The sequence below is a fragment of the Schistocerca serialis genome, chromosome 2 (assembly GCF_023864345.2).
Source record: "Schistocerca serialis cubense isolate TAMUIC-IGC-003099 chromosome 2, iqSchSeri2.2, whole genome shotgun sequence".
Lineage (NCBI taxonomy): Eukaryota > Metazoa > Arthropoda > Insecta > Orthoptera > Acrididae > Schistocerca > Schistocerca serialis.
Window position 1 is genome coordinate 732992647 of NC_064639.1, and position 12518 is coordinate 733005164.

Consider the following 12518-nt stretch of genomic DNA (forward strand, 5'->3'; position numbering starts at 1 on the left):
TTTCCAAAAAACGTGATTTGCATTGCTCAAACCTCTAGTTCTGTTGGTGATAGAAAGGTTGGGTGAAGGGTTTTAGCCCTTGATCTGGTGACATTTGCGTAGCCAACAGAAGGGTCGACTTTTGTGACTATTCTACAGTACAGGTTCAAAGTATGAATATCACACATTCCTCCTGCTCATGCATATGGAAAAATTTGGTTGGTTCTTCTTGAATTCGATGTGGTCTACGGTGTGTTTGATGGAACTCATGTAGATACCATTAGTTCATGTGCCTTTCCTTGAAGAACTCCATATAAAGGGAGTTTTTACTATATTTCCGCCGTCACCAGCGGACTAAATCGAGTCAAGGAGTCCAAAACGGCTATGCACAGCAAATGGCTGAAATTTTTACGATATGCTGCTAAGATCTCTATCTCGAAAAACATTGAAAGTTTTATTTATATCTTTATCGACTTCCAAGACACAGACGCTCAAAGTTACCCTACTGCTACAAATAAGATCCCGTATGAGGCGAAACCTAAATAACAGATAACCGCAGCAAATGGCTCAGATTTTAACGGTATGTTATGTAGGTTCAAATGGCTCTGAGCACTATGGGACTTCTGAGGTCATCAGTCCCCTAGAACTTAGAACTACTTAAACCTAACTAACCTAAGGACATCACATACACCCATGCCCGAAGCAGGAATCGAACCTGCGACCGTAGCGGTCGCGCGGTTCCAGACTGTAGTGCCAAGAACCGCTCGGCCACCAAGGCCGGCTATGTTCTGTTGGCACTTCAAAAATTCGTTATCGGAAAATAACTCAAAAACTTGTTTCTTGGGTACTAAAAGCCAGCCGCGGATTCCTAAGGTCCCTTCTCGAACAACCTTGAAAATTTTCTTCATATCTTTACCCGCTTTCGAGTAACAGTGGTTCGAAGTTATCCTACCTCTACATGTAAAATACGCACGTAAAATCCAGTGTAAAGCAAAAACGTAGTTTATAAAGTGAAGTAGCACGGATAACCGGTCAGGTGCGTACAATATTTGGGAAAATTTTGAAAGGCGCTTAGGAAGGTAGAATGAGGCAGCTGCTACCCCACTTTTTTATCTTTCTTTTAAATAAATAGGAACACACTCGCTTTTTTGTGCTCCGATAGGAGCATTTTTCCGCTCGTTTCTGTTTGATTTACATTTTGCCTGCCACCTCGCTGCTAAAATAGATCATGTTTGTATAACACTGAATTGTACATGTCCTTGAAATGAAGTTCCTTAGAGTATTAGCAAAGATGTATTTTTGTGCCGGATATAAGAGAATAATGTTCTAAAAATTTGGTAGATTGTAGAGGACGAAATCTTGAACGCTTTGATGCGAGTAACCTACAGCCAGAAGTGCAAAATAAAGTATCTTAAGTCACCAATGGGCTATTGAAAGTCCGCGCACTACCTTTTCTAAAAGTTATCAAGTGATAGTCTCAGTGAACATTTACACTGAAATACTTGGAGATCATCTTATTCGACCACGGAAGTTACTAGATCGTTTGAACGGTGTGGGGTATTTGAAATTTCTGGACAGTGCCTAGTATGAACGTCTGGAGGACGTTTCCTTGTCATTGTGCACTGGTTTGTGGTTTCAGAACGAAGATTTTCCAGCCACTTTCATCGTTTGGCCAGCGGATACCTCACAGAAAACTTAAGGCAGAGAGTAACAGGAAGTAAATGCCAATTCCCTTGGCCTGTGGGCTGCCCTGATCTCAGCTCTCTTTACTTCTTCCTCTGGAGTTATGTAAAGATTGTGTACCCAAAGCCAGTGGGAACAGTACCTGGTCTTAGTGAGGGCATCTATTCGGTGTTCGTTACCATCAGAGGGTACTCTACAGTAGTGAAGCCACGGGTTCGGTTTATAGTATTTTATTGTACTCTACTGTCAATAAACGTTTTCAAAACTACAAAATTCTGGTATCTCATTGAGCCCACTGAATGCGTAGTACTGCAGAAAATTTATTTCACATTTTTAGTTATAGGTTTCTGATATAAAGAAGTTCAAAGTATCATCCTCAGCATTCTCCCACTTTTTTGAAAAATAATTCCGTAACACCCTGTACACATTGAAACTTGAAACAAATTGGGGAACAGAAATACTTAAAATAAGCATTATTCATATTAAGCAAGTAGGGAAGACTTTGCATTTGTAGCCACTATCAGTTTGTACCAGAAGGGCACTGAGCGTGACGCTCCTCTGCAGCTACCGACCGATGTGCTACTACTAGCCATGTGAAGACGAGAACTTCAGCAGCACTTTGCGCCTGTCGCCCTCAGGTGACATGATTCCACATATATGTTTAGCTGTATTTTTCCTCTGCTCTACGAGGAAGCGTTTGTCCTCCCCTATTTCTAAATTTGTCTTTCCATCTAATATTACCATCTAATGTAACCTTTTTCCCACTCTGCAGTGCCAACAAGCATTCACGATTATTTATAATCCAGTTCATAAATTTGACTGTGTTAGTTTTCTTAAATTTCTGCCTATGTTTACGTACGTAGAAAGCAACTATCTGTATTGTTTCATGCCTAGTGTATAGCACGCTCCTCCGATAATAGTTAGCAGTTCTAGTGTAGCCTCTTGTTTATGCTTTACCACATCGGTCCGTCTTCGCCAGTGTCTCTGTCTTCTGATCTGCTACCACCGCCAGTTTCACTAATAGTGTGTCTAGAATCATTCATTACCTGTACTCGTTGCCGCCTGTACCAAGGACGCTTCAAAATGTCTTTGTCATACAACGCTCTAGTTATCCTGTCTTCATTGCCGCTGGGATCGGTGCACGAGGTTTGCTCTCTAAATAGATGAAACAATTTCTAAGACGTTCAGTTACCCAACCTGAGGATCGATTTGTGTGACACATCCGGAAAATGTTCCAAATAAACTAAGGAAATGTACAACTGTACACAGTGCTTTTGTCCGGAAAGGATTTTTGTTTTACTCTGTTTCTGACGCAGGTCTCTGTGCCAATCTGTGCTGTGCAAGCCCCACCACCTCTGCATCTTGCTAACTTTAGTCAAACCTTGGTCTCCCACCCATTTCCCTCCATAACCAAATTTACAATTCCGTGACCACGCAGTACGTTTCATCGCAGTATGTGTACTTTGTTGTAACATAAATTTCTTTTCTCTCAGATTACATCCAGTACACCTTCATTAGTTTCTCGATTTAACGCATGTAAATTCAGCATTCATCTGCGACACCACATATCAATAGTCATTCATTCCTTCTCTGTACCAATTCTCGACCGCGTTTTACCTTCGTACAGAGGTAGACCAGTGGTCGTCAGACTGCAGCCAGCTGACCGTATGCAGCCATAATGAAGTACTGGTGAGGCCCGCGGCACTCAGCCCTATTTTATAATAACGCGCGTCGAGCAGCTAGCAGTCACATACAAAAACGTCATCAGCGTTAAGAGCTTCTTTAAGGAAAGAATTTTCTTGTTTAGTAACAAACAAAAATACTTACAAAGACAATAATATATTAAGATGTGTTCAATTTTAATCGTGAACTAATTAAAGTTGGCACTCAAATGGTTCAAATGGCTCTGAGCACTATGGGACTTAACGTCCATGGTCATCAGTCCCCTAGAACTTAGAACTACTTAAACCTAACTAACCTAAGGACATCACACACATCCATGACCGAGGCAGGATTCGAACCTGCGAGCGTAGCGGTCAGTTGGCACTCAGTTCAGGGGCAGATGAACAGACAGATTTAACGTTGCAGGGTGAGGATATATGATCTACATCTACATGGATAGTCTGCAAATCACATTTAAGTGCCTGGCAGAGGGTTCATCGAACCACCTTCACAATTCTCTATTATTCCAATCTCGTATAGCGCGCGGGAAGAATGAACACCTACAGCTTTCCGTACGAGCTCTGATTTCCCTTATTTTATCTTTGTGATCGTTCCTCCCTATGTAAGTCGGTGTCAAAAAATATTTTCGCATTCGGAGGAGAAAATTGGTGATTGGAATTTCGTGAGAAGATTCCGTCGCAACGAAAAACGCCTTTCTTTTAATGATGTCCATCCCAAATCCTGTATCATTTCTGTGACACTCTCTCCCATATTTCGCGATAATACAAAACGTGCTGCTTTCTTTGAACTTTTTCGATACACGACAACGGTCGGGAAGTTTTCTGTAATGCTGACAATTCATGGGCGTATGCCCCCGTACCGACCATCTACTATGGTATGAATTTCAAACGAAAGAAGCGAATTCTTGAATGCTTATCATAGAGGCGGTCATCTTCAAGTGTGGTATGTTTTTGTAGCAAGGAATACAAAATTAAATTACGGTTGTTGTAATACAACGCAGCGAGCGGAAGAAAAAGGATTCTGATCTTGTTTCGTATAACATAATCAAAAAGTGTTTCAAATGGCTCTGAGCAGTCGTGCGGTTACAGACTGAAGCGCCTAGAACCGCTCGGCCATAACATAATCCATTTAAAATAAATACAACTGTTGTTACTGATTAACTTGTGAATCAGGCAGTCCTCCACAGTTGCTAAATACGTCGGCGAAACTAATGGAAGTCTTAACCAGGGACATTCCTGGAATGTATGTCTGAAAAATTTCAACTCCTCGTTAGGACTTGTCCTACTTTGCAGGTGTGAAACTCAAAATTACAATAAATCATACAGCATATGAATATGACCCCTTTGTTTTAGATTTTGGTTTTTACAGTTTTTGGGTTCTATAATTTGTGTACACAATACAGTTAGAAATTTTTCATGATAAATAAAGAACTGTTCCAGTTGCACTAGACAAATTCTTCATTTGAAGAAAGAAATCCTGTATTCAGGCGCTTAATTGCGTATGAGAAAGTCGTACCAGTCATGTAGAACGGATCTTCCACATGCCTGGTACGACTTCATCGCAAGGATCTGATCAGATCCTGAAACCGATGTCCTATATAATATTTTTTTTTTTTTCAAATAAAGTATTGGTCAAGTACAACTTGACCGGATCTAACCATAAAAAAGTTAGAAGCTGTTGTGTATGTCCCACAAAGAGTATATTACACAATTAATAAACTTGAGAATACACAAAAATTTTATTTTTATTTATTTATTTTAATTAATTAATTAACTTATTTTGAATCTGCACGGTAACGAGTACGAACTGGTGTTCCGAACTGCCAGTTCGTGAATGGACGACATACAACTGCCCAACCGAAAAACACTCTGAACGTAAATCATTTCCAGCTTATATGAATTTTTGACCTCTAGCCTTGTTTAATGTTACTGCAAACGAAACTTTGATTAAAAGGAATTAATCGGTAAACAGGCTGGGATCACTGGCATACGGGGTATGAGAGAATCTTATCCAGGTGCCCAGCTGTTAAACCCGCTAGGGTAGTAGCTTCAATATTACTGCTTGCAAATGGGTAGTATTATGAAGTCTCGGAGGACTGAGACTGTGCAGTGTGCAACAGGAAAGGCTCAAACTGTGTAGTGGAAAGCCATATGAATACAGTGGATTTAGAGATTCTTATGGTTATTCATCTGCATCCTCAGTGGCTTTTGATTTCGGATTATTCAGATTTGCGTAGTAGTATTCTGATTGTAACCTGGCAAGCCATAAATACAACGTCCATAATGCTCAGGTCTTCTGCTAAAACCGAAGACCGTGAGGAGCAAATCAAAAGGCACATTGTCGTGTTTACAATTTCCGTTTAAAATTATGTATACAGAGAAACAGTTTAAACGACGTGCTATCGTAGTCAAGCCCGACTGCAAGAAAGAAAACGACCCCGTACATTCTCAGAATCCAACATTTTCTTTCTCGCTGTCGGTTTTAACACCGTAAGTGTACATTATTGTTACGCCATGTTGCTTCTATACACATTCCACATCTCCCGGTGGTACGGGACTATCTCCCGGTGGTACGGGACTACAAGTCCCACCGCCACACCTTCACCCGCCCATGTTAGGCAAAATTTTTCTGCCTGACTCAAGTAGTACTATCACCGTCAGAGGGTGGTACGGGACTACAAGACCCACCGCCACACCTCCAAAGTGAATTGCAGTGACGCAGTCACTGCAATTCACTTTGGAGGTGTGGCGGTGGGTCTTGTAGTCCCGTACCACCCTCTGACGGTGATAGTACTACTTGAGTCAGGCAGAAAAATTTTGCCTAACATGGGCGGGTGAAGGTGTGGCGGTGGGACTTGTAGTCCCGTACTGCCTCACCAACACAGTTAGACCGCAATAGACCGGTGATGCTGTATTGTAACATATCACCCCGGACTACAAGTCCTTTCTTCTATACAAATGAAGTCCTTTCCTACCTGAGTTAGTGCAGGCGACCTATCTTAGGCTAGATCCTAATAGAGGTGGTTTGCCGCCGCCCTCCTCCGACGGTAATGGAGATGAATGATGATGAAGACCACACAACAACACCCAGTCACCTCGGGGCGGGTGAAAATCCGTGACCCCGCCGGGAATCGAATCTGGGTCCCCGTGCTCGGGAAGCGAGAACACCACCGCGAGACCACGAGCCGCTGCTTCTATGGCCGCTCGTAACTGCGAAAGCGTTGACGCCGCGGGATTTTGTGCACGAGCTGATCTCTCAATTGCGTCCGATTAACATTCTATGGGATTCATGTTGGGCGATCTGGATGACCAAATCATTCGCTCAAATTGCCCAGAATGTTCTTCATACCACTCGCGAACACCTGGTACCCGGTGATACGCCGCACTGTCATCCATAAAATTCCATCGTTTTTTGTGAATACGAAGTCAATGAATGGCTGCAAATGGTCTCCAAGTAGCCGAACCATAACCATTTCCAGTCAATGATCCCTTCAGTTGGACCAGAGGACGCAATCCATTAAATGCAAACACAGCCCACACCGATATGGAGCTATCACCAGCTTGCGCTGTGCCCTGTTGACACCTTGGGTTCATGGCCTCCTGGGATCTGCTCATATCAACTGCAGTCGGGACTCATCTGACTGGGTGTCGGTTTTCCAGTTCTCTGGGCACAACCCATATGGTTGCGAGCCCAAGAGATGTGCCGCGGGCGATGTCGTTATTTTAGCAAAGGCACTCGCGTCTGTCGTCTGCTGCCATACCACATAAACACCACATTTCGCCGGTCGAATCTAACGGATACGTTCGTCGTACGTGCTACATTGATTTCTGCAGTGTTCCTTGTCGGTTAGCACTGACAACTCTACGCCCCTGCCCTCGATCGTTAAGTGAAGGTCTTCGGTCATTCCTTTGTCCATCGTGAGAGGTAATACTTCAAAGTTGGTATTCTCGGCACATTCTTGAGACTGTGGATGTCGCAATACAGAATTCACTAACGATTTCCGAAAGGAATGTCCCATGCGTCTATCTCCAACTACCATTCTCCGTTCAGCGTCTTGTAATTCCCTCCGTGCGTCCATAATCACGTGGAAAACCTTTTGCGCATCGGCCTGAGTGCAAATGACAGCTCCGCTAATTAGCAGCCCTTTCATATCTTGTATATGCGCCACTACCGCCAACTCTATATGTGCATGCCGCTATCCCATGACTTCTCTCCTCTCATTGCAAATTAGTATAGAGAGATTAATTATGGACTTACTCAACACAGCACTTCGTCTGGCATTTACAGAGTCACAACTTTGGTGTTGCTGATGGTGGCACCACCCTGAAACAGCAGTCAGTCGCCACGATATGTTCTGAATAGTGCCGACTTTAACGATCAGCACTTGGAGACAACGGCCAACCTACCGTGCCTTTAGTGTAGCCAATCTATTGGGGGCTCTTAAGTTGTATTATATTAATTTATGTAGATTACCAATTATTAATGAGATCCGTACTCGTGTCAGCAAACAATGTCGGTACTGACTCACGAACAAGAACGTCTGACGACCACTGCTCTAGACTACTAATTCCAGACACGACTTCCAGTCGCTAATTTATAGTACGTGAGAGGGAAAAATCTCTCTTTTTTAGAAAAGCCTTTCCTATTCCCGGAGCATCCTTAGAAATTTTATCGAGATAGGTAAGGTTCAGAAAAATCGGGGGATAGTCCATTAGCAATTCTGGCTTCGTTTCCTGTCCGTGCTATTATTATTGCATTCAGGTTTCTGTAGAGACTGCATAATCTCTGGCTCCCCATCTTTTATCCCATATACCTACAGAACTTCGAAAGACTGTACGCCAGCCAGCAATGTCGAACGCCTTTTCTTAGTGTTTGTTATAATTGTTGATTTTCTTTTTTCAGTGTCCTAAGGTAAGTGGCAGTGTCCGTTTGCCAGAAACAAGTAGAGTTTCAAATGTTTTACGTGAATATCCAAGTGTTACAGAATGTTTTCTTTCTGTTTTAAGAACTGATATTTAAATCAAACATATGAATTCAATTGAGCAGATTATCCAAAATATACTTTCATTGTATTCCCAGATTTGCAAGGACAATGTATGTAGGTGATTTTTTATCGCTTTCCTCTGAAAACTGAGCTATTTATATGCCAAACTGCAGAAAATGGTGAGTTCATAGGTTCCTCAGTGACAACTGTAAATTAAAATCCGGTTTATGAAGTAACATTGTATTAAATAAAATCAGTAAAAACCAGTCCCTGTCACACAATTCATTAAAAATATGACCTGTTTCGGATTTCTGGTAGTGGACCATCTTCAGATAAAGCACAATCAGGCTGACAGTGATGACGATTGGAACACCTGTGCAGACTCCAGTCGCAAGGCACAGCTGCTCCAAGCTTCATAACCATCAGCAGGACAGTGCATTACCTGAAGATGGCACAGTACCAGAAATCCGGAACAGGTCTTATTTTTAATAAATTGTGCGACAGGGACTGGTTTTTACTAATTTCACTTAACTGAGAGATTGCTGTTTCCCAATAACGTTATCTAAAATTATTAACATTGGCTTAGCACAACTACTTCTAAGGTTTTATACTTGCACAAAGGGTTCAGAAGGGTGGAGTAATTGATAAGGAACTAGAACCGTTATTCGGCGGTTATTTAAAACCATAGAATATATTCGAAATCGCTACGTTCCATTTTCTTAGGGAGCCTTATTCTATTAGCTTTTGCTCCATCTTTAGTGACCGTGTTTTCGACAAATTATCTAAATTCCTAATTCTGGACTAAAGAATCAGGGGATAACTTCGGGTTCTGGTGTGCTTTCTCAAGGAATGAACTACACGGGACTTATAAAAGAGTGTAGATTTTAATTACGCTAGGGCCACTTCGTATTTATCAATAAAAATAGTCGGAGCAACTTTAAATAAGCACATCATTGCCACGTGGCTCTGTAAATTCGTAAGCTATGCAGAAATTAATCTTATCTAACAACTGAATTTATGACATACCTCGCGTTGCAGAGTGATACGACTGAAACCGTTCCAGATTACAAATGTTATTATTGTTATTTCTGTGCTACAAGAGTCCAGATCGTTTCAAATGAACGCAACTTCAACTCACACCAACTATTATGAGCTATACTAACTGTTCAGTCACGAGGCAGTGATGGTATGGACGACATCTGATTCTATGTAAATATATGATTTGCACATATAAACTCCATGTTGCGGCCTTGGGAGCCATACTATGGCGACTGTCTGCCAGTTCTGTAATTCTTTATAGAGGGCAACGGGATCAGCACAGAACCGTTCAGTTTTGAAACTCTGAAACCACTACTTCTCATTCAAACCGTTCCTCAACTGGTATCAGGAGGCTCAACGCTGACCTCACATGGAACTCAACCCAGGTCCTTCGTATGGCAGTTGGACACACTGAGCGCTCAGCTACGGAACCGAACTAATCGAATCTTGTGTACGGAAATGTAAAATTTTAATGGCAAGGTAATTTATCCCTTCTCTGCATTTCTTATAGTTTACCGATCAACCTCTTCCATGCATGTTTTATTTTTGTTTTGTTAACAGACGAATCAAAACTTAATATAAATCGCCAGTTTTAGACGTCTTCGTCATATTATTCAGCCGAGAACAGGCCAGTGAAAGTCGACAAATATGGAGTATATCCATAGCTTAGTGATACCGTGCAATATCAAACATTCGTCTGAAGTCATACAGAGAAATTACAAGCAACCTTAACAATGGAGTCCAAAGTGAGTATATTTCTCACTCCCCGGAGTACTGTGATGAGTCTATACTCGTACGCTACGTCAACTACATCTTCAGCTCACTAGCGTGCGAACGTTTCGTGAAATAAAGTTCTGTACTCAAATGCATAAATACACTGTCGTAAAAAAGTTAGTACATCTGGAAAGACAACGCTTTTCATTCGATGACGGCATATGCCACCTGAGGTACAGTAGATATACTGATAGTGGCTTCAACATCGTCCGCCAACAGACAGCGTTTTGACGTAGCTACCAAAGCGGCGTCTGTGTCTACCCTTTAATAGGGAATTCTCACAGCCAAAAGGCTCAGTGTGGTGCAAGCGCGTTAAGCAAGCTGGCAACGCTGCCACAGAGATACACTCGTATTTTCTACTGCTAACTGAGCGAGTTTGAAAGGGGTCAAATTGTGTCCTTCCAAGTGGCGGTTGGCCTTTTTGGAGAATTTTCACTCAAGCTGGACGTGTTCCGTCCGTTGTGCAATGATACTGGTATCACTGGTCGCATGAACATTCTCGCACCTGAAGACAAGGTACTGGACGTCCACGCAACACCGATACCCGAGAGGATCGTCGTATTGTAAAGGCACAGTGGCAAATCATACAGCTACCACAGCTCAAATAAGTGCGCGTGCGCCCAGTCGAGTAAACACGAACTGCTGCGAACCAATTACTACAAGTGGGGCTACGGGCATGCACACCGCTTGCCCGTCTTCCATTCACTTGACAGCATCGAAGTGCAAGGCTCGATTGGTGCCGTCAGAGGATCACTTAGATGGAACGGCGCGTCATGGTCTTCAACGGTGAAAGCAGATTCATGCTCGTTTGCGAGTATGAGCATGATGTAGAACTGGCGAGCAGTGTCCTATGGAGTACATTTGTCCAAGACACAATGGCCTGACCCTAGGCCTCGTGGTCTGGGGTGCAATAAGCTGTAACTCTCGTCCATCTTTGGTGTTATTGGAGAGTACGTACAGAATGTCGTTAGACCCATTGTTTTGCCGTTCTTGCAACAGAAGGTGATGAGTTGCTCTAAGACGATAATGCTCGACCACTACTTCCCGTGAAACTCAGTGTGCTCTGCAATACGTGCAGCAACTTCCCTGGCCAGCAAGATCTCCGGGTTTGTCTCCATTTCAGTATCTGTGGGATAGATAGGACGAAAACTCGTGTGATTCGTCAAACAACACCTGTTACAGAACTGCGTGAACAGGGCGAGCAGGCGTGGCATGACGTATTCCAGGACAGTATTCACCATCTGGACCATCGACTGGATCCTGCCTCGGGCATGGATGTGTGTGATGTCCTTAGGTTAGTTAGGTTTAAGTAGTTCTAAGCCTAGGGGACTGATGACCTAAGATGTTAAGTCCCATAGTGCTCAGAGCCATTTGAACCATTTGACTGGATGCCAATCGTCACCTACGCTGCTGCACGTGGAGGCTACAGCACGTATTAATATGGGTGTATCAGCATGTCGATACCTGGTACCTCGGTATGGCTTGTGTTATTGATCTGCAAATTTCGCCATATGAAGGGTTGCAACAATAAATCTTGAGAGAGCTGGAAACCTCTAAATAAGTGTACTTACTTCTTCCGACAATGTAAATTACTCTTATATCTTTTGTATGGAAATCTACTCATGTAACTCCCGCCCTCTCTCTCACTCACTCTCTCTCTCTCTCTCTCCACTCCTCTCCCTCTCGCTGTCTAACATGTTTTCTATTCTATCCTTATATTAAGTGATAACCACCTCCTGTTGTGATTCCAAACAACTGACCGCATTGGGCCAGCCGGTGTGGCCGATCGGTTCTAGGCGCTTCAGTCCGAAACCGCGCGACCGCTGCGGTCGCTGGTTCGAATTGTGCCTCGGGCATGGATGTGTGTGATGTCCTTAGATTTGTTAGGTTTAAGTAGTTCTAAGTTCTACGGGACTAATGACCTCAGCTGTTAAGTCCCATAGTACTCAGAGCCATTTTTTCTTTTTTTACTGCATTGACTGTTTAACATTCTGTTGTACATTTGTGGCTGTAGCAATGAAGTGGACCAGTTCAATGCATCGGTCTACACAACTGCATTTAATACCTGTTCATTGAGTCGCTAATTAATAACTTTGTTGGAAGGTGGTCCAAATATTGCAATAATTAAGAAATCATATGTAGTTTTAGAAAGATTGGTTAAAGAAATTTTCATAGTTCCTAACCACAAACAGATAGAAATCCTTGTCAGTGCGAAATTCTTGTGATTGTAGCCCGATAATACATTCAACGTATATTTAAAATAGATTTAATATTTTTAACTTAATTGACATCCATGAGAATCTTTCTACTTTGGATCTGTGAAAAGGACATTAGCATCGTTCCCTCTAACTCTTTCTCTATGTGGTAAACATGAATT